This window comes from Uloborus diversus, chromosome 7 (genome assembly GCF_026930045.1).
Source record: "Uloborus diversus isolate 005 chromosome 7, Udiv.v.3.1, whole genome shotgun sequence".
NCBI lineage: Eukaryota > Metazoa > Arthropoda > Arachnida > Araneae > Uloboridae > Uloborus > Uloborus diversus.
Genome location: NC_072737.1, coordinates 28,134,886 through 28,156,309, shown reverse-complemented (window position 1 = coordinate 28,156,309; position 21,424 = coordinate 28,134,886). Strand labels below are relative to the sequence as shown.

Below are 21,424 nucleotides of genomic sequence, written 5' to 3'. Positions count from 1 at the left end.
ATTGTTCTCATTTGACTATTTTGAATTCCTATCATTTTATTTTCCACTCTGCCAGCACCACCGTCGCGTCGATCGGCCTCACGATGCTGCTCCTCTTGCGAAAACCGTCTCCAGGTTGCGTCCATATCCTACACACACACACACATACACACATACACACACTCATGCCTGCACACAGACACAAACACTTATGCCTACGTACACACACACACGCGCGCGCGTACACACACAGCACTGCATACACAACACGCACACACATGCATACATACACACACACGCACCCGCACACATGCGCCTACACAAACACACACGCGCATTCATACACACACACGCTTGTGATTGCGAAAAACATAATTTGAATTCAAGATGCCAAAAATTCAAATGAAGATTCTAAAATTTGGTTACATTTTGGCCACAATTGGCGATATTTAGAGAGTTAACCATCGAATCACATTAAAATGTCCAATATTGAGAAAATAAATCTGTATAAAACGTTTTTTGCTTAATTTTGCAACAAACTTGGGGCAAACATTTTTTTCTTTTTTTGACATGAAATTGCAGTACTTGTATGATGGAGCTGAAAAACGGAGAGTGAAATTAAAAGCATTTCAATTAAAGAATTCTCTAGAAAAGAAAGAAAAAAAAAACAAAAACAGTTACATATTTTTTTTAATTATAATTTTCCTATCGTTCATTTTTTATGATTCTTCGTTTTATAGTGAATGTTACTAATTTTGTTCAAATCGCAAATGAAAAAAAAAAAATCTTCCTGAGCAATTATTTGTAAAGGGGCTGTCCACAAATGATGCCACGCTTTGAGGGGGAGGGCGGTTCAAGAATTTGTTAGTTTGTGACAGCGGGGCGGGAGTGGATGACAAGAAATTTGACATCACACATTTTTAAAATAACAATATGCTTATATAATGCAGCGTGAGCATGGCATGAGACAAGGGGAGGGGAGGGGGTTAAGGTAAAATGACACCAGAGGCGGATACAAGGGGAGACTCATGGGGGTCATAACCTCCCTGAACAGTCGACCATATTATGCATTCATGAATACAAGTTTAATGAAAGCAGAATATCATGCAAATATAATATCATGCATTGTGAACAAATACTTTATGATTAAAATATAGTTTCCTGTAATCTTCTTAAATCATTTATTATTTGTTATACTGAATTTTTGAAATAATATTACCATCCTTGCTTCTGAAATTACCTAATAAAGTTTATGTCTTACTAGGAACTTTTTCCCGGTCGATTTGGTACTTATTATTGAAACTCAACAGTCCAAACAGTTCCATAAATTTTCCACAGCCGAAAACTCAAAATTTTGTAGCTGCTCTCCCCCCCCCCCCACCCCCCGCCCTCTCAAAAAAAAAAAAAAGAAAGAAAAAAAAACAAAAACATGTTTGTATGATGTCTCTGATGTATCCCTGAATGACTTTGTGTCAAAGGGGGGGGGGGGTCAATTTAGTTGAGGCCAGCTACAAAGCTGATCATTAGAAATTGAATTCTTATGAACGGCCGCCGACGAATTTAAAAGACGCCAAACCACAATTTAAAGAGTCAGTCAGCTGGAAGAAGTAGAAACCCAGACGAGTCACGTGGTTTCCAGTAGGAAAAGGTCCAGCATGCTTTGCGCGAAATCCAGCGTGCCTGTCCTTTCGCCTCTATTATCATTCTGTCTTTTCAAGCGTTTCTGACGAAAGTTAAAAGCTACTCGCTAAACAAACCTACAAACGCCTTTACTGAAGTGTACACCAGCTTATCAGTTGGAATTATTTTTTTAAGAATCGACTTCGAGATTGTTTATAACTTCAACTTTCACTTTCGATAACTAAACTCAGAATTGTGAAAGATATTGTCCATCGGAATCTCGGATCAGCTGTGACTGTTCTTAGAATTAGGTTATTTGATGCTGGATTTTCGGCGCCAATATTTGATGAGGTTAGTGAACTTTATTTGGTTTTAAAGAATGGAAAGTTTTAATTCATTTATTTGTGTCACCATTTATAGAACAGATGTTTCACGTAACTTGTTTGACTTCAAAAAATTTGAATAACGTGCTGAAACATATACAAATGTTGGGTGGGTTCTGAATTTTAAAACATGTTTTAAATGGAAGTCTGTTTCAGCAGGCTTGATTAAAATTGAAAGTATTGTTTTCAAAACAATTTTTTTAATTACATCTCTTTAAAAAAAAAAAAGTCTTGGAAATATTGATTTGAAAGTTTATTTTCTTTGTATTGAGAAACATTGTTTGGTTGATTGAAACTCTGATACGAATACAATTAGAACTTTTAAAATGTTTGTAAACCAAAGGCTTTGCTAAAAACTTCACACTAAAGTTCATGAATTTTACTTTACATTGATATTTTTGATCTAAATGTAGTTGAAAGCGGAGCCTTGAATTAAAACAAACTTACACATCGGTTCAATTGTTTATTGGGTTAAAAAAAATTCATGCCACTGATTCGCAACTCCAGAGCTCGAATACGCTACCTTGCGGTGATTAACAATACTGCCAAAAAAGGTAAAACATTCCATTCCACGGGTTTTCTTTGGAGTAAATTACAGGCTTCGGACAGTTTGTGGTGTAATGTAATTTCAGAAGAATTGAAAAGAAAGCTTCCTACAAACAAGATGAAAAATTACTGTCATTCACAAAGCGTCAAAATAAGTTATAAGTTACGGCATTTGTTTTACCTTTTTCGTACACCATTAGACTGTGGCTGCAGCGCCCTCTATAGTTTATTGGAGTTGAGACTAAGTCATAATTTTTTTTTCTATGGGATCGAATTATTCAAAACTAAGACGAATGAAACTAATTTTTATGCTTGTTTGTTTATAAGTTGAATTTGGTTACTTTTACTTCTGTGATTAAAAAATGGTTTCCGAAAATAATAAATACGTTTTAGATACTAAACGCATTGATTAGTAAGAAAATAAAATTGTGATTAATATTTTAAATTTTTACTCAATTTCTTTAGAATTTTTACATGGTCCTATCACAACTTCATGTAGGTACTTTTTTATCTTAAAACCTTTTTACCTTTTATTATTAAAGTGAGACATTGGCACTTTTCCGTTAAAAATTTGCAAACAATTTGTAAACAATACGTCACTTTGTTTGACTTCTTGTTTACTTTCTAGCTTGGCGACAATAGAAAAATTTCTGAATGTAATTGGCGATATCTACAAGTATATGGCAGCAGTAGAATTTAAAAATTGAGGCAGTGAGAAGAAGTTAAGGAATGTAAATGACAAAATTAAAAATTTCGAGATAACCAGTACAAATGGTAGGTGAACTTCTATTCTGTCTTGTGGCAAGAGATTTTATTGGTAGCCCTAGTAGGTGCTGCTCTACAGCATGATTTAGATTTTTTTTTTCAATGAAAACCTACCTAGGATCTTAACTTTAAACCCGAATTACTCAAAACTTTAAACTTACATCCCTTTGCTTCTCACTACCTCAATTAAAGTCGTTGAATGTCTCCAATTTTGAAACTTTCAGTTTGCAGATAAAATAAATTAAAATGGCCAAAAATAAAAAAGCTAAGTTACGTGCCTTTAATACCGAAACATCACTTGATGTTTTAAGAGATGTAAAATTTCAGGAAATTTTATGTTGGGGGCGGGAAAAAAGTGTTTTCCGGGTTTTATCCAAAAAAAGGTTAAAAATTCCAAAGATGTATACCTTCCATGTTATTTTTATTTTTGACAGAAATATACAAAAAACTTTTTATTTTAGCTTGTTCAAAAAAAAAAATTCTAAATTAGTCAAATCGTCAATCAACCATACATTGCAAGTAAGGTTTTTTTTTTTTTTTTTTTTTTTTTTTGTAAATTGACAAATTAAATGTTTTGACGAAATTCTGCTTTTTTTTAAAAAAATTGTAAATTGCGAGATTTTCAACAGAAAGTTGCTTGAAAAAAAAAATGCTTATGCGTTTGTTATAAATGTGTACGCGTTACACAAACAGCAAATGAAAATATTAAAATTTTTGCTTAAGCATTTCCACTAGTTAATATTACTAGTATTAATGGCCACTGATATTGTTTTCTGTACATGTTTAGGAATGTTAAATGAAAAAATTAGCAAACAAAACTTGAGTGTACAGGGAAGTTAAATTATCTTACAGCTTATATTGTTAATGTTTTAACGTGGGATACTGAGCAAAAACGAAAATATTTAAACGAAAAAAACATGGGATGTAAGTGTTATAAGTTTCTGAATACCTAATTTCGGGCCAAAAAAAAAATTTTTTTTTTTATCCGAGTGAAACCTCGTTCGGAAAAATTGGGGGAAAAAAAAACCTTTACCCCCAAAATATTAGTTTTTTTCCGATCGTTCCCATCTCGACTGACAAAATTTTCTTCTGTGTTAATAAAATATATCTTAGGCAATAGATCTAATAAATAACTAGTGTGCTGTCCTCAGTATTTTTTTCCCCCAATGAGACAAAATTTGCATCACAAACTTTCGATTAGACGCTGAAGTTATTTAAATTTTGATAAATTATTACCCCCAGTAAATATTTTCTTTTTCTTTTTTAACTTTAACTTAACATACAAACTCACACTTTCAACTGAGACTGAATCCATGTTTTTTATTACAATTTCAATTCAATTATATTCTAAAAGTACCTCAATTTTTGAACGAAAATTACGTGAAACTAAAAATTCTATCGATCTATTCTTCTGTCGGCAAATAATTGGGTCATCCTTGCTCCTTGCGACGACCCAAATCAAGTTTTCAGTAACGGATTTACCGTATCGCATTTGCGAGGGTCCCGCTACTAATGAGTCCCCGAAGAGGTTCAAAAATGCACATGGTAGATGTTTTACATTGCTCTGTGATAGACTAAGAGATTCTCAAAAAGGTAAACGGCTGCCCCCCCCCTCATACACACGCATGTAAATCCGCTAGTAGCAGTTTCAGTGAAATTCTTCCCTGAATGTTTCTCTAAATGTTATCGGTTTTCTCTTAAGGGGCTGTTTATAAACGATGTCTCAACTTTTTACCCCCCCCCCTTGCCACGTGTCCTGCTATTTTTCATGAACGTATATTTTTTTAAAACACTTATGTCACACTTCTTGGTAACCCCCACCCCCCTCTCCCCTTGTACGAAACTCACAATATCACAAATCTCCCTCCCAAAGGCGCCCATATGGGGGCAAGTGGGGGCTCAAGCCCTCTCCCATACCCGTTTGAAATTAGAACTTCCTTGTTTTAGTACTTTTTTCTTTGAAAAAATGTAAAAATATATCTTCTCCAGCAATTAATGAATAAGTTATTAAAAATGTCAAATTTATTTTAATAACTCTAATCTGTACTGAAATCGGTTTCTATGGGGAAAATATCCTGCTAACCCATGGGGAAAATATCTGAGCCCCCCCCCCCCTTAAAATTTTGCATATGGGCGCCTTTGCTCCCTCCCCTCCTCAAAGCGAGACATCATTTGTGGGCAGCCCCTACTGCGGTTTAGAAGAAAATATGCAAAAGAAAGAACTCTGAAATGTAACCGGTTGTATTTCTCTAAAATCCTGCGAGCTTGGCAGTCGATAAATCTAGCAGTTAAGCTAGTAAGGAGATTTTTTTAAAAAAATTTCGTGCATTTTTTCAACATTTTCTACTCCACCCCCATGTCACAAAGTGTCACACTTCACTTTCCCTCTTCCCCTTGTCACATGTCATGCTGTTTTTCACAAGCTACATAATGAAAAGAACTGCTCTACGTGACTTGAGCCGCTCTTTTCTTCGTTTATGGTGTCATTTTCTTCGAATAATTGAAAACTACAGGAATACTAAAATTGTCCTTCCTCACCCAGAAAAGTTATTTTGTCCTTTTGAGTGCATCATGAAAAGTGTCTTAGTATTTTTTTGAAAAAAGCTGTTTGTTTTTATTTAATTTTTATTTTGCCTGAAATTATGCGTCTAATAAGTCAAAAGTGATTTGCAGGAACTTACTACCAAGCGGCACGACCTTGAGAGTCACGGATTTGGACAAAATCCTAGATATAGGTCAATTTCCCCTAGGTATGACGCGCCCAGGTAAAGGGGTTTGACTGCATAGGCCCTAGTTCGGCTACAACGAAGGTCCAAAGTTGATAATTTGGACCCAGTATTACTATGGAGTCTCTTATAGAATTACCATTTTTACCCCATTTTCTGCTATTTTACTGCAGTATGTGCCATTTACATGCACTTACCTTTGAATTAATTACGCTGAATGCCAATTTTTAATAAGTGGACCTCAAATTTAAATTGGGTAGGGTAACACCCCCCAGTAATTGGCAGGTCACCAGTGATTGGCACTTCCAACAAAAATGTCCAAAAATAAGATTCGTATCCAATCTTTTAAAAGTAGAAAGCTATATATCGACTGAATGTACATTTACTTTAAAGATTATAACTTCAATTCATGTTACTAAATGGTAGCAGTGCATAGGAAAAATAAACAACTGTGGCTTGTGTCAAATCAGCCATTTTTGTTGTAAAAGCTTCTTCTCTGGCTTAAGGAAAGCATGCGCATCAATCCATGAATATCTGACTTAAAATATATTTTTAATTTTCGTTGTCAAAAGTTTTGATTAGTTGAAAGTTGTAACTTTGAGTGTGTAAAAGTATATTTTTGACCCTTTTTAGATTTTTGAAATAATGATGGATACTATTTAGTGTTGCTTCAGTTTTGCTAGTCTCCAGTATTTGGCATATGTGCCTATAAACACTAATGTGTTGCGCAATATGTCGCTAATTTGATTTCTGTTACTTTTGCAGCAGCAATATTATATGAGTTCTACCACTGATTTAAATCCTACAGAATATTCTGTCAAATTATTACGAGAAACAATAGAAAACAAGTATGTTTGACCATCAGTGAGATATTGCGACTGTAGAGACTAAGTTCATCTTTTATTGTCCCTTAAAACCATCGTGTCAATGTTCCTTTTTTCTGTGGAAACAGCTATAATTCGTAAAATTGAAACTGCTGGGGTGCCGCCCCCCTCCGTAAGGGCAAGGGCACCACCCCCTCAATATCGCGGAGCCCCTCCAAAAGCAAGAGCCCCCACCACAATTGTAAAGAATACCCCTAAAAACAACCCCCCTAAAAATTTTAATGGCGCCGTCTGCACCATGAACCCCCCTCCCCCCCCCCCCCGGTGAGCTACCCTGGAAACTGCATTCTGACTAATGAAACAGCAATCTCGATATTTTTTTCCGTGCAACACTCCAAATTTATTTTTATTTCTCGAAAAAACTTTTTCAACGTCAAGATGTGTACTTTAACATTAATTTATGTAAAATTACCAACTTGAAATTAACATTAATTATGTTTCTTATTATGATTAAATTTGTATGTAATCTAAAATTGAAAAATAAAGCGATTTTCCAGTTCTATTTACATGTGCCAATTACTGGATCACAATGTGTCATACTCTGGGGTATCAGGTGCCAATTACTGGTGATTTTGGTAACTTTATATATATATATATATATATATATATATATATATATATATATATATATATATATATATATATATATATATATATATATATATTCAAATATTTTTGATTTTAGTGAACTAAATAGATGCACAGATATGCATTCGTTAATACAAAAATATTTGCAAATGAATATTTTTTTTCTAAGTAATGAAAACAGAGGTAAGTTTAAGGACAAACTCTTGAAGTGCCGATTACTGGGGTCGTTACCCTACTCCTTTTAATTTCAATAACTTGAATGCCACAATAAAGTTACAGGATATTTATCAATGAAATTAATAATTTTCGTTTTGTATTAATTCTCTGTAGTAAAAAAGATTTATCGTTTGTTAGTGGAAACATTTACTTTAACTGGATATTTATCGTCTGCTGTCAAAGATATTCTACAATGATAAGAAAAAAGAGGAGGAAGGGGAAAAGCTCTAATTGATTGCACTGGCACATAAAAAAACAAAAATAGAAGATCTTTTCAAGTGACTTAAATAATGCTCATAATTAACTAGGTGTTCTCCTTACACTCGTTGTACTAACAAGATGCCAAATGTGTTGGGACATCGAACATAGTGTCGAAGTCTAAAATTCCAATGGAAACGCCATTGCATTTTTGGAGCCAAACTAGCAGTTTTAGACCCTCGTAGCAGCCGAACTAGGGCCTATGCAGTCACACCGCTTTACCTGGGCTCATACCTAGTGGGAATTCACCTATATCTAGAATTTTGTCCAAATCCGTGACCCTTAAGGTCGTGCCGTTTGGTAGTTAGTATTTTTCAAAAAAATCTGTTAGTTTTTATTTAATATTTATTTTGCCTGAAATTATGCATCTAATAAGTCAAAAGTGATTCGCAGGAACCTAGTTGTTTTTCTTCTCCGATACAATGATACGAGTTATCAGTGTTGACCTCGAATTCAGCGTCTTTCAGTCCGTAGCTGCAGATTAGTGGCTGAAGGGAGAAGAAAAAAAAAAGAAAAAGTGACAAAACAAAAGCCGCCTGTGCATTATGTATAACACTTGCAATTATTTGTCGCTTATTGCTGGAAGCAATTGTTCTATTGCCCCCATTGCGCACTTTTTGTCGCGCTTTTTTAAGAATCCGAAACTAGTTTATTTCCAGCAAGCTTTCTAGACACAACGATTTCACTCTCGAAGGAAAAGTTCTTTTTTAAGTTAAGGTCTACAACATTCCTGTTTTTCATTGATGTTCGAGAATTTCAAGCTGTCGCTGCTTTTAAAACAGAAATGTCTGTGTGTGTTTCTTCTTTCAAGTTCTACTTCTTCTTTACGCGATTGAGAATCTTAATAAATTTTTAGCTTGCAACGAAAGTGTCAGAGTGACGACATAATGGGGGTGTTTCCTTCAGTCAAAAGTACTACTTTTAGTCACTGAAGTTGATAGAATGAGGAAAAAGAAAACATGGTGTAGGGTAAATCTTATTTTCAAAACGTTTAATTTTTAATCATTTTTTTAAAACGTCCGATTTTTTAAAAAAGGCGTGGTCTTTATAACGTTACAAGTGATGAACTTAGGCGCTTACTCCACTGGCGCACTCATTGCTTACACTTGCTGTCAACCACGTTACCATGATATGATAATTTGGAAGCGAATTAAATACTGCGCTTTACGCTTGCTATCAACCATATCGTTGCCAGTACATGTGAGTAAAGAATTGAATTAAATATTGCGCTCTGGCTATAATGGAATCAGTGGATTGCATTTCATCACTTGTGATGTCAAGCGCAGAAGCGAAAAATATAAAATTGAATCTGCACACCGATTAAAATATTTTTTAAGAATTATTAAACTTTATCAAACTATTTAAAAAATTGTCAAATCCTATGTTTTTAAGCATGCTCTTTCAGAAAAAATTCTTTTTAATTTCAGAAACGACACCGTTGTCGCAGTTGAACGAAATGTGTCTAACATTAAGCAAATAAATTTTCACCGATTTTTGGACGCGATTGTCCGCTCGTCATAATCTAATTGTTTTATTGAATTAATAGTTATTTATTTTATTTTTTTTAATCTTTGAAAAAGAAATTGGAGACCCCACACTTTACTTCCTTTTACGTCTATTAAATAGACGATGTTGTTTATTAGCCCAAAAGAATGGTTGCGTGTACTCATGAACGAGCGTTAGAAGCAACACTTCTTAAATGAATAGCATTGACTTTTTCCCACACAAAAAAATTGTGGTAAAAATTGAGAATAATACTTTCAAACGTAAAGGAAGGTGATGTTTTTATTAACATTAGTAAGTCTAAAATTGCATAATTTGCATAGAGCGTGTATAAAGAACAAAAATGCAATATAATAGTGCCTTTAACTGAGCAAGAAAACACTTCAACTAATTACACCTAGTTCGTCACGAATCGATTCTAGAAAAATTCACACTAATTCATCCTTTAAATATCGACAATTTTAATATGATTCAATGTATTGTTCCCTAAATATCGTAAATTTTAATATGATTCAATGTATTCTTAGCGCCAAATTGAAATCTGATTCGGAAAAATATTTTTTCTGCAAATTTGTCGGCGACGAAAACTTACGACTCAAAACTTGGCAATATATCGCCGTGTGGTCACCAAATTAGAACATCACTTAAGTGTGCATTTAAATTATCACTAATTTGCCCCAAAACAGGTGCTAAAAACCGCTTTTGGGACATCCGAATGCAATCAAAAGAAGAGGTACACAACTAAACTCCACTCAGACCCTTCACGCAAAATTTCACTCTTGTACGGCATACCAATTTTAACTTATGCGAGATACATACACACTAGGGTGGAACGAAAAAAACAAAGTTTTTATTTTCGAATTGTAATAGTGCAGAAAAGTTGCGATTGGTGAAGACTTACAAAACAAAACAAAAATTTTTAAAATCGGATAATATCTTCCGATCCCGCAACGAGCCTAAAAATTTGAAAAAATGGAAAATTTCATGTGTTCTTAGAGATTTTTTAAAAAATTTTCTCCAACGTTTCTTTTTAATACTCTAAGACGGAAAAGTTACGATTGGTGAAGCCTTCAGAAATTTAAAAAAACATATTGAAATCAAATAATACCTTCTGATCCAGGAACAAGCATGAAAAGTAAAAAAAGGGAGAATTTCATCTTTTCTTAGTGATTACAAATAAAATTGTTCTTGTTGTTTTTTTTTTCCCGGTGTTACAGGGAAAAGCCTTTTAAAAAACCCTATATTACACATAAACATTAATTTATTTCTTGACTATGCAAAACTACCATTCTTTACAACAATGAAACATTTTCAAATAATAAAACGTTATAAAATATTTACCAAATTTACAATCCAGTATACAAGTCTTATTGTTTTAAGTGTTAGTTGTTGAAGCTAATTTATAATCAGATTTTTTGGAAAATTCGGGCATAATTGATCTGGATTTCAATGTTGCTCTTGAGTAGCCATCTCTTGTTTTAAATCCACACTTTGAGTGAAGCCTCCGTCACTAGTTTCACACATCTTTCGACAGCTTGCGTATGGCAGGGGAATAGTTTCATATCCCAGTCGGGTATAGTGCCTGTTGCAATAAGATTTTCAATGTCTTTGTTAGGAACTTTTCGAAGAAAAGGTGGAGAAGATAGCTTTGTCGTGTTCCAATTAATAATCTCTGTGTAACCTTCTGCTTCGAAATTTAGAGATGGAATGACAAAGTTTCTAATGCTTTTGCCTTTAGAAACAGATTCTCTGGCTTTTAAGACGTTTTTAAAGTTTTCTTATGTGCCTCCTTTCATCAAACACCATTGCCATTAATAAGTTTTCGGGATGCGCAAAGAAAGAGTTTCTTTCAATGACAGGGAAAATAACTTGTTTTAGATTGTCAGGTAAGTATCGACAGGTTTGAGTTGTTCTGTAAACATGAATGGCACCGTCTGTGAAAATTTTGCGGTTCTTTATTTCGCTAATGGGGCGTATTAGATGCATACACTGTACTAAGCGGCATAAACAAATATGAGTATCGCGGGATTAAAGGGCCATGTGGACAATTTACAGGCAGGCTCTAGTACTAAAATATCACATTTGTTTTTATAAACAAACGTTCTTCCATTAGTATTTCATACCGAACTTATGAGGATCGTTAAACTAAAAGAAAAAAAAAGCTGAAAAGGGCTTAAAGTTTATATTTTTTCAAACATGTAGGTTCGTAGCGCGATCGGAAGATATTGTTTTATTTCAAAAGATATTTTTTTTTCGCTTTGAAGTCTTCACTAAACGTAACTTCTCCGTTCTGTAGCCTGAAAAAGTACATTGATCAAAAAATGTTTAAAATTCGGAAAAATCCTGAAATTCTCAACTTTTTCGATTTTTTAGGCTTGGTTCTGGATCAAAAGGTATTATTCGATTTCAATTTTTTTTTATTTCTGAAGGTTTCACCAATCGTAACTTTTCCGTCTTAGAGCCTTAAAAAGAAAAATAAAACAAAATTTTTGAAAAATCACTAAGAAAACACGAAATTTTCCATTTTTTTCAAATATTCAGGCTCGTTGCGGGATCGGAAGATATTATCCGATTTTAAAAATCTTTGTTTTGTTTTGTAAGTCTTCACCAATCGCAACTTTTCCGCACTATTACGATTCGAAAAAAAAAACTTTGTTTTTTTCGTTCCACCCTAATACACACGCCTCGTACATGCATGCATACATACATTTGTACACGTACATACATACGTATACACAGATGTCAGAAGAAAACTCCTTGCGTTAGAAGTAACATGTGCACGTGCGGAAGGGCCGAAAAAACTACTCCAACATTTATTCGGGGTGAGTAAAATGAAATTTTAGACCGAAATTTAAGAGAATTTTTTCGCGATTTAAATACTTCTTTTACTATGTAAAAGGGAGTAAAAAGCATGTATGTGCATTTGATTAAATCAGACGACATAATGAAGGTTTACTTTTTGATGTTCCGTTCCCGTCATTTCCAAACTTTGGTCGAATAAAAGGAAAAAGGAATACGAAAAAAGGTTCCGTCTGAAATAAATATGTTGATATTCCATAAAGCAAGCAAAAACAATTATGCGCGGATACATGGGAGGGGGCGATAGGTACGATCGCCTCCTCCTTGATCAGCGATTCAGGAACTTCGGCATATTTTCCATTTTGAAATTGCAAAAACACAATCAATCTTCGATCAAGTTAGAAGAAAGAAGGCTCTCTCCCGAAATTTCTACAAAATTGAACTCTTGAAAACTTAACTGTAACCCATCTCTTTAAAGTAATCCTTTAGAGATAGGTATCGGAACTTTCTGCAAAATATTTTTCGAAATTCAAGTTCCAAAAACTTAATTTTACGACCTTAGATGATGTTTGAAGGAATTTGGCGGCTCGCCTCTGGAAGTCTTTTGAAATTGAAGTTCTAAAAGAAGAAGAAAAAATTTTTTTTGGAGTTTTCGACAATCTTCCAATGATGTTAGGAGGAGGAGGTTCAGGAATGTAAAACGGTAGTAGAAATCGATCACTCCATTCTTGAAAACTTTTTGGATCCGCCTTTGACATAAACGTCCTGCTCTTACAAATTTATGCTGTTGTTCCACAATTTCAACATGCTTTTTAAAATTACAAATATTGTTCGAAATTTATTTCATGTTGGACCAGTTTCCATTGTATCGGGTGTATTAATCATAAGTTGCTTTCTTCAAACCGTGAGGTACGAAACCATTAAAGAGCATTTTTCATCAGCTTTCAATTTGAGTAATGATAGTTTTTTTTCTAGGACTTTCCTTTGTGTTTAATTGTCTGGATTTGATCTTTAGATTAGTTGAGATTAGATTGTTGGATGTCTTTTCATCCACATGCTCATTCTTGCATCAAAACACGTGTTTGCAATAGAAATTATTATTCGTGCAGTAAATTTTCTTAAATTACAGATCATCGGAAAAAAGAAAAAAAAAAAAAAACTTCGGGCAGTTTTGCATCGGGTGTTCGTTTATTGTATACAAGCGGTACCCGCGCGGCGTTGCCCGTAGTTATAAAATTAAAAGGTCATTTGATTCGCCTGTATATTTACAAATAATGGATGATGAATTTCTCGCCAATATGCTGTGTTAATTTGCTCGCCTACGTTATGGTACTTTTCTCGTCCATGTTATAATAATTTGCTCGTCCATGTTAATTTTTTCTCGGTAAAATGCTCTTAAAATTGGAATAGAGAAAGAACAAAATCGAATTTTCAAAAAATCGCTTAGAGGTGCTTACCCCTATGCTACAAACTAATTTTGTGTCATATTTCATGAAAATCAGCCGAATACTCTATGCGCATAACAGAGATCCAAAAAGACAGAGATCCGGACTTTCAGCTTAATTATAAGTAAAGATTACGTTATTTTCTTCTGCTAATGTCATTTTTCAATATATTCTATAAAATTACAAATTCTTTTTGATATTGATAAAACTTTAAAGCTCATCATATGGATTTCTGACGGTCCCTTTAACAAATATCATGTACTTTCCTACAAAATGGGATTTAATACGTTTATCTAACTAAGAGTTCCATAAATAAATCTGATGATTCCGAAAAAGATTGAAAATTTTTGCTCCGTTACATCTACCGAAATATTCTATTTCATGATCTGATTGTCCAGACGATTCAAAGATAAAGATAGGTCGGCCGAAATAGATTTAATCTTTCCCCAAAATATCCCTCTCATTCGGATTTCATTGTCTTCCAGCACATTTCATCTGCGCATTTTCATGAGCCATAAAAACAGTTTATATTTTTGAAGGTATAATAAAATTGCATATAAGTTTACTTATTCTACTTTAAAAGTTTAGGATACAGAGAGGAAAAATTGCCACTATTAATATTTTTTTATTGACTAATTTTTTATAGAAATCAATTCAGCTGAAATTGTTAAGAGATGAGATAATTTAAACATTGTTTGATCGATATGAGAAAAAGAACTGCCGTCCGTCCATGGAAAGTAGGATGCTGGACTCGGAATCTGGCGGTCCCGGATTCGGATCTCGACTCCTCCAAACACCCACCAATAGAAACAGGGTACATGTTCCTAAAATCAATGCTCCAAAAATCCTGGGGTCGGTCTCTGTTACCTGTTGGCTGTAAGGTACTGGAACCTCTCCCTCTTCGCCTTCTCACAGGGAGACACATGAATAGTGTGGCAATGGAAAAAAAAACAACAAATGAATAGGGAGTGATCTAAAGAGCATATTGAGAACGTTTTTAACACATACATTATTTGCATCCCCTCGTTATCTAGATATAAAGCCTTAAAGTCTGAAGAAATTTCAATAAAAGCAGCTAATTTTAAAACTTGGTGACAAGTTGAAGGTACCAAGGCGGTTTTTCCTACTGCAAGTAACAGGACATCCATCTGCAAACCTGTGGAAGAGGTCTTCCGTTTTATTTTAACGAAGCAATTGCCTATTTGGTGATACAGTGAAACCTGTGTAAGTTGACCACTTGCGGTGCAGTACTTTGGTGGTCAACTTAGACAGGTGGTCAACTTATAAAGGGGGTAATGTTTTTTTTTTTTTTTTGTCATTTCTTGCACCATGTATTCATTTTTTGACTAATTGACACTTACTCTTTCCGTTCAACTCACTTTCATTGTTTAACATTACTTTGAAACAATAATTTAAAATGTTATTAAAATATTTTTAGAGGTTATTCTCTCAGAATGACGTATAATGTGTCATGTATGTAATTTAAAATTTCAGTAAATTGATCAAAAAAAAATCGTTGTTTATAAAAAGTTATTGGAGATTAATAGTTCCTAAAATTTCATAGCTAATCAAAAATAACAAATTTTTCGCTTATTTTTTTTCTCATATACATTTAATACATTTATAACCATGATGATCTACTTTTCAACAAAATAACTCCTTATTGAAGTTTGGCGCACTTATTAGACACTAGTTTTGGAAATTCCATATATGTTAGCTACTTTTCTCTGGATTCCTCCCTTTTCAATTAATTTTAATATTTCATACTTTTTATCAATCTCAAGTTCAACTAACTTTCTTTTTGAAGCCATTTTATGTAAAACACAAAGAGCAACAAGCTGGACTCTCATAGTTCTAAAAGGCAGTTCGAAATGAAAATGTCCTATCTCTTAATCTCTTGCACCAGAAATACTGCAATGCAAGTAACTTTTACTCTAGAACAATTCCAGTGTTGCCACAAAATATTGCAACTGGAAAAAAAATGCTTTGCACTTTTCTACTGACACATTTTTTTCATTAATTAGAGAGTACAAAAGGTAATCTCAAATAGAACAACAAAAGAAAAACAAGTTTAGAGAATAAAAGGGTTCTTAGTAGTTTTCCAATGTGGTTAAACTTACAAGGAGGTTTAGTTATGCTGCTGTTTTATTAAGTTGGTAAAATGCTGGTCTGGCATCAAAAACATTCTTGGAAAGCTATAAAAAAAATAATAATAAAATAAAATAATTTGCTAAATTGAGTTTAAAAAATAAAAATCAAGTGGTCAACTTACGAAGGGTTTTTTACAATAATCCAAACAAAATTTGGGGTACATTAGTGGTCAAGATAGACAGGTGGTCAAGATAGAAAGGTGGTCAAGTTACAGAGGTTTTCCTTCATTATACAAGATAGGACTATTTCCGTTCCTGGCAAAAGCGGTCAACATAGACAGGTGGTCAACTTACAAAGGTGGTCAACTTTACAGGTTTTACTGTATTTTGATGGCTGAAATTTTAACCCTAACTCCAGTGGATGAACCCTAAACTCCAGTAGATAGCATCCATTGTTGACCCCTTTTTCGTCTCTTCATTCACCTGAAGTGACTGTCTTACCAGTAGAACAGTTAAGTTACCGGATCGTGTTCAGCCTTGTCACAATAAAGCCTTTCGCTGCATGTTAAACATTACCAAAACATATTATCAAATTATTATGCCGCGGCGCGAGTTTCAATGCTGATGACGTCAGGATCGTTACTCGATCATTGGCGGGATGAGGATTATTGGCATAAATAAGGATTGTACGGTCTGTTGGTCAGTACTTTACCAAAAATGTGAAGATGAACCACTTGCCATCGTGGTATTCAAAGCCGATATAGTAGTAGTAGTTAAATTGGTAGGGGCGGGTGTTACCGTAGGACACCGCTTGATATTTTTGTTCATATGGCTGAGACTGGTTGACCTAAAACGCGAGTTCGGTGCTAAGCACTAATTGTTGTGATGTGACCGAACATCAATAAAACCAAACGTAATCAAGTCTCTCGTAAAAATCGCCTCGATGAATAACTTGGCAAAATATCCACCATGTGCCGTGATATCGACACATAAAAAGATTAAATCGAATTCGGGTTTTCCAAATGGTTGAGAAAAGCGCTAACTGTAGAATCATTTGTCAAAAATTGGGAGAATTTGTCCTTCAAAAAGCTCTTTTAAGTGTAACTAGTTCCCTCGTTTCTCATTAGTGTACTGCTTACGGGAAGTTTAGAAGGGCACATTATTGATGAACAATTCTGGGGAACTACATCCGTCATTTGTGGAAGTTTGCTTTTCTGTTCTGTAAAGTTTTATTTCGAAAATGAGTACGTATCTGACTCTGTGTTGTGGGAAGAATTCAATTTCGTGTAGAAGATCGAGTATAAGCTCTCGTCTCTTTTTTTTTTTGGAAGGTTTATTTTAAGCTATAAGTTTGAGTAAAGTAACTATAATTGGGACAAACCTTACCTGGCCACAACGTAATGCAATGATTAGGATCTGCGTGACCTTCACTTGCGCCAGTTGTAGAAATATGTGTGTGATGCAAAGATGCCTCAATTAGTTGTAGTAAATTAACTGTACAAAGTTATTGGACCTACCCCCCGTTCATTTTCAATATTACGTCAGTTATAATTAAATGTTTACTGCACACCAAGGCATGGACGTAGCCAGAGGGGGCAGGGAGGAGCACCTACCCCTCCCTCGGAAATAACCTTGGAATCCCACGCTCTTTCCAAATGTCACCAAAGATAATTTAAAGGTGCAATTTTAGGACTTCAATTTCTAAAAATTTTCGGGGAAGAGTCACATAGCTGCTTTTTTTGCTCTCATCTGACCAAAAATGTCAAATGGTTTTTAGGGAGAGAGAAGCACTGTAATTTCAAGAAATTTTGAGGTCTGCGCTGTGCGGGGGGGGGGGGAGGAGGAGTCGGCTAAATACCACTTTATTATCAAGCCTCTGCTTGCCCCTTCCTAACGGAATCCTGGCTACGCCCATGCACCAGGAGTCTCCTCCTTTTTTTACTCAAGTGCCACATTATAAATTGTTGGAAGCTGGTGGACCAACAATCCAAATATATTTCAAGTCTGTCTCGTTATCGCTCCCCCCCCCCCCCCAATCCATCCATGATTTATTTTAAAGTAAGTTCTCAGTGGATCAAATTTACCCTGAGAAACTGTACACGTTCCTTTATTCATATTTTTAGGGCTTTGGATAGCTCTACAATACTTGGGAAGCTTTCGTTCAGTTTTACGGCAATAGACACAACACTATTAAAATTTGACTGGAGTAGGTAAAAATGGACATATCGTGGATGAAAGTAACTCTGAATCTACACTTTTCTTTATACAGTGGCCGCCGCTTATATGAATCACGTTTGTTCTAAAGAGTTTTGATTCCGTAAAGGTAAAGCGACTGATTCAGTAAAGCGGCTAGTTCAGTAAAGCAGGATTTTGTTCTCTTTTTGACGATTTGATTCATTAAAGCGACTGATTCAGTTAACCGGCGCCCACTGTACTTATAAGTTAGGCTAATTTCAGAAAAAAGATAAATTTCACTGCAATTGTTATTTTTCGGGGGAAGAAGGGAGAATTTCTAAATATTTTGTAGTTGTTAAAATGCTATTTTCCTTCAAAATATTGTGAAGCACATTGAACTTGATTGAAGTGACTCTTGATCATGAGTGAAGTAAAAACTAAAACTTGCTTGCGGATTACAAAACATGTTGTCGAAGTAGTAAACTTTTCTTTGGAAGTGTAATGTTAGAAAACGGTCAGGAAAAAAATAACTGGTATACGCGGCGTTGTGAAGCTACAATCTATTTATCGGTATTTTTCTGTTAATTGTACTTCACTTGGTGTGTTTTTAATTTTATCGATTATTTTTCATCTAATTGCTGCCATGTTCGGTCAAAATTTGCATATAAACTACTTATTTACTTTATCATCCTGTATTTTGTGTTTTAATGCATTTTTAAATCTTACAAACCTTTAAAAACAAGACTAAAAAATTCCATTTGATTGAAAAGTAATCCCTCAACTACTTAAATAAAGACATAAAAAAAAATCTTAAAAAATAAAAAAAAACTTACAAATTTTGAATTTTTACTCAATTTTGCTGAAATTGTAAATGTTCTTCGAACTACAAAGATGTTTCACCAATTTACAACGCAAAACTGAAATCATGGTATATTTTCCCCACAAAAAATCAATAGATTGTTGGAAAAGCATGATGGAAATTTATTATTAATGAAAAAGCAAGTATTTTCTCTTGTGACTATTTTTCAGTCATTACGTTTTATGTTCTCAATTTCAGATATGTATTATTTTAGCGATTTTCCTACCATAAAACTCTTTCTCCGCTTGGCTTAAAAAAAGTATCCAAAGTTATTCAAACGTGACAAAACTAGGAGCACTTCGTAATTTCGGAGATTTTTCTTTTTTCGTTGCTTTCGTCTTTCTTTCGCTCTGTTGAAATGTAAGTAGAGACGAATTTTGCAGAGACATGTTTCTACAACCTGAAGTTTTTCGTCAATATAAAAGTAATCAAACTTTCTTAGAAAAACTTGGCTTGGAGAATATCTATGCTTTTTCATCGATTGATAAACTCTTTGTATTGCAGCTGCCCTGCCCGCTGCATTGTTTCTAAAAATATTAAAGTTACTTTTGGAGGATACGTGTTTCCTCGATGATCTTGAAATTTCTCAAAAAGATAAATTCTTTCAGCATTTGCCATCGTTATCGAAAAGGACGTATTTCAATTATTTTTTCTTGAAACACTTCACTAAAGCTAATGTACAAGATTAATAATATAATAATAAACAAGGTTGCGGAGTAGGAAAGAAAATAATAGACTCAGACTCCGGAAATTTGAGAGCCTTCGACTCCGAATCCTTTAGCCATAAAATCAATCCGACTCCTCAATTACTGGCAGAGTTGCGGACTTCGGTCGGTTCAATAACCGAATCCGACTACTTTAACTATAAATTCAGTTCGACTTCGCAAGCACGTGCGACGCCTTTACCCTAAAATCAGTTCGTTTTCGACTCAGTGTTAGAATCTTTGCATCACACGCCGGAGGCCGTGGGTTCGAATCTTTCTTGTGCTGCAAATCTTTCTTGTGTTGTCTCGTACAGTGAAACCTGTGTAAGTTTACCACTTGCGGTGCACTGCTTTAGTGGTCAACTTATAGAGGTCTCGTGCGCCAGGTCGTTCGGGCGACTAAAAAACGCTTTGGCGACTCGTTCTTTCAGAACGTCATATTACATTGAGTGTTCCAATAAAATGTGACTGTATTTTGTCTTCCGTCAAAAAATTTTCCTGTCGTCTAAGATCTTACAATTTTTGCCAGGTCACTGGATATAAACATTTCTGTATTTCAAAGCTAGACTAACGTAAGTCGCATTATCATTACTTTTCAGGAGAGTGTAAAAGCTTTGTCTGGTTCATACAAAAAGTTGCGACTCGCACACTCATAACCCAGGTAAATAATTATATAGGAAATTTTCTTGTAGAATTACGTTATGGCTGAATGCGGAATTGGTTTCTATCTACATTGCAGTAGTTATCTGAAAATTGTCATTTTTGGGCTTATGTTAGTCTGACCATGAGTCAGATATCTGTAACCTCAGAGCCAGGAGGCAAGTCCAAAATTTGTGATTTTCATTTATTAGTACATTAGATGTAGAAGCCTATCTCGTAACGAGCCATGTGAACTTAATTTTTTTAAAAAAAATCCTTTTCAATTTTTTACCAGGGTTAAAACAGCTCGCGTCCCATCTTTTGCATTTGAAAGAAACAGGTTTTTCCTCTCTACTGTAAAATTATCATAATGTGACTTACGTTCCTCTGGCTCTGAGGTGTAGATATTAGATTTAACTGAATAAGAAAAAACATATTGGAGTAGAGGGAAAAGGACAGTTCTGCCGCAGGAGGCGGCTCTGCGGCTCATAGCCGCCTCCCACTCCCCCTCCGACCTTGGGGATGACCTTGGGCTGCCCCTCCACCCCCTGCCGACCCCCCCTCCACTTCCTCCCACCCCTCGACGATTGCGCCTCGAACTTGAAGCAGGTTACGGGGGTTTTTCCCGCGTTTTTGAATATTTTCGCGCGCTTTTGGACTTTGTCGTTTTTCTAGTCATAGAAGACTAGGAGGTTTTTCACTTTTTGAATGGCAACGTCAAAGTTTTGTTTGTTATGACAACCAGAGTTTTTTTGTTTTCAGTTGGCAACACTTATTGCTATGTTTTAACTTTTGGATGGCAACTTTTAAGAACGTTCGTGGCGCCATCTATTGAGAGGTTGATTTTTATTTCCGGACTTTTGAATATTTCTGCGAATTTAATTATTTTTACAGAATGTCGCGGCCGGGAATCGAACACCCAAACTTTGAGTTAGCAAAAACGTATGCTAACCACTATGCTATATTTTTCATTACTCTTTCAGTCTTAATATGAATCTGTACCATGACAACGAATATTACAATTAAATTAATTTTAAAACCATCAGTTAATTCACTCTTTAGTACTAATCATGGCATATCATTAACTGTATTTCAGCTCATAATTGAAACTATCATCATTATTATTATTTTTCATAATAACAAAGTTTTCACTTAAGTAAAGATTTATTTAAATACAACCCATTCGAGATTTTAGATTTATTTCAATGCTTTGTGGACTTGAAATATATTTTAAACTTTGATTTT

The 21,424-nt window shown here is 34.6% G+C and overlaps 1 protein-coding gene across 1 annotated transcript in view; it reads left to right on the top strand.

The window, feature by feature from the left end:
* The first annotated feature begins 1,702 nt into the window (after positions 1-1,702).
* The window catches only part of LOC129225980 (uncharacterized), an 81,137-nt gene continuing 61,415 nt past the window's right edge, over positions 1,703-21,424 (top strand). The window contains exon 1 of the mRNA XM_054860551.1: positions 1,703-1,950. The gene's annotated coding sequence lies outside the window, so the exon portion shown is untranslated. The remainder of the gene's footprint in view (positions 1,951-21,424) is intronic.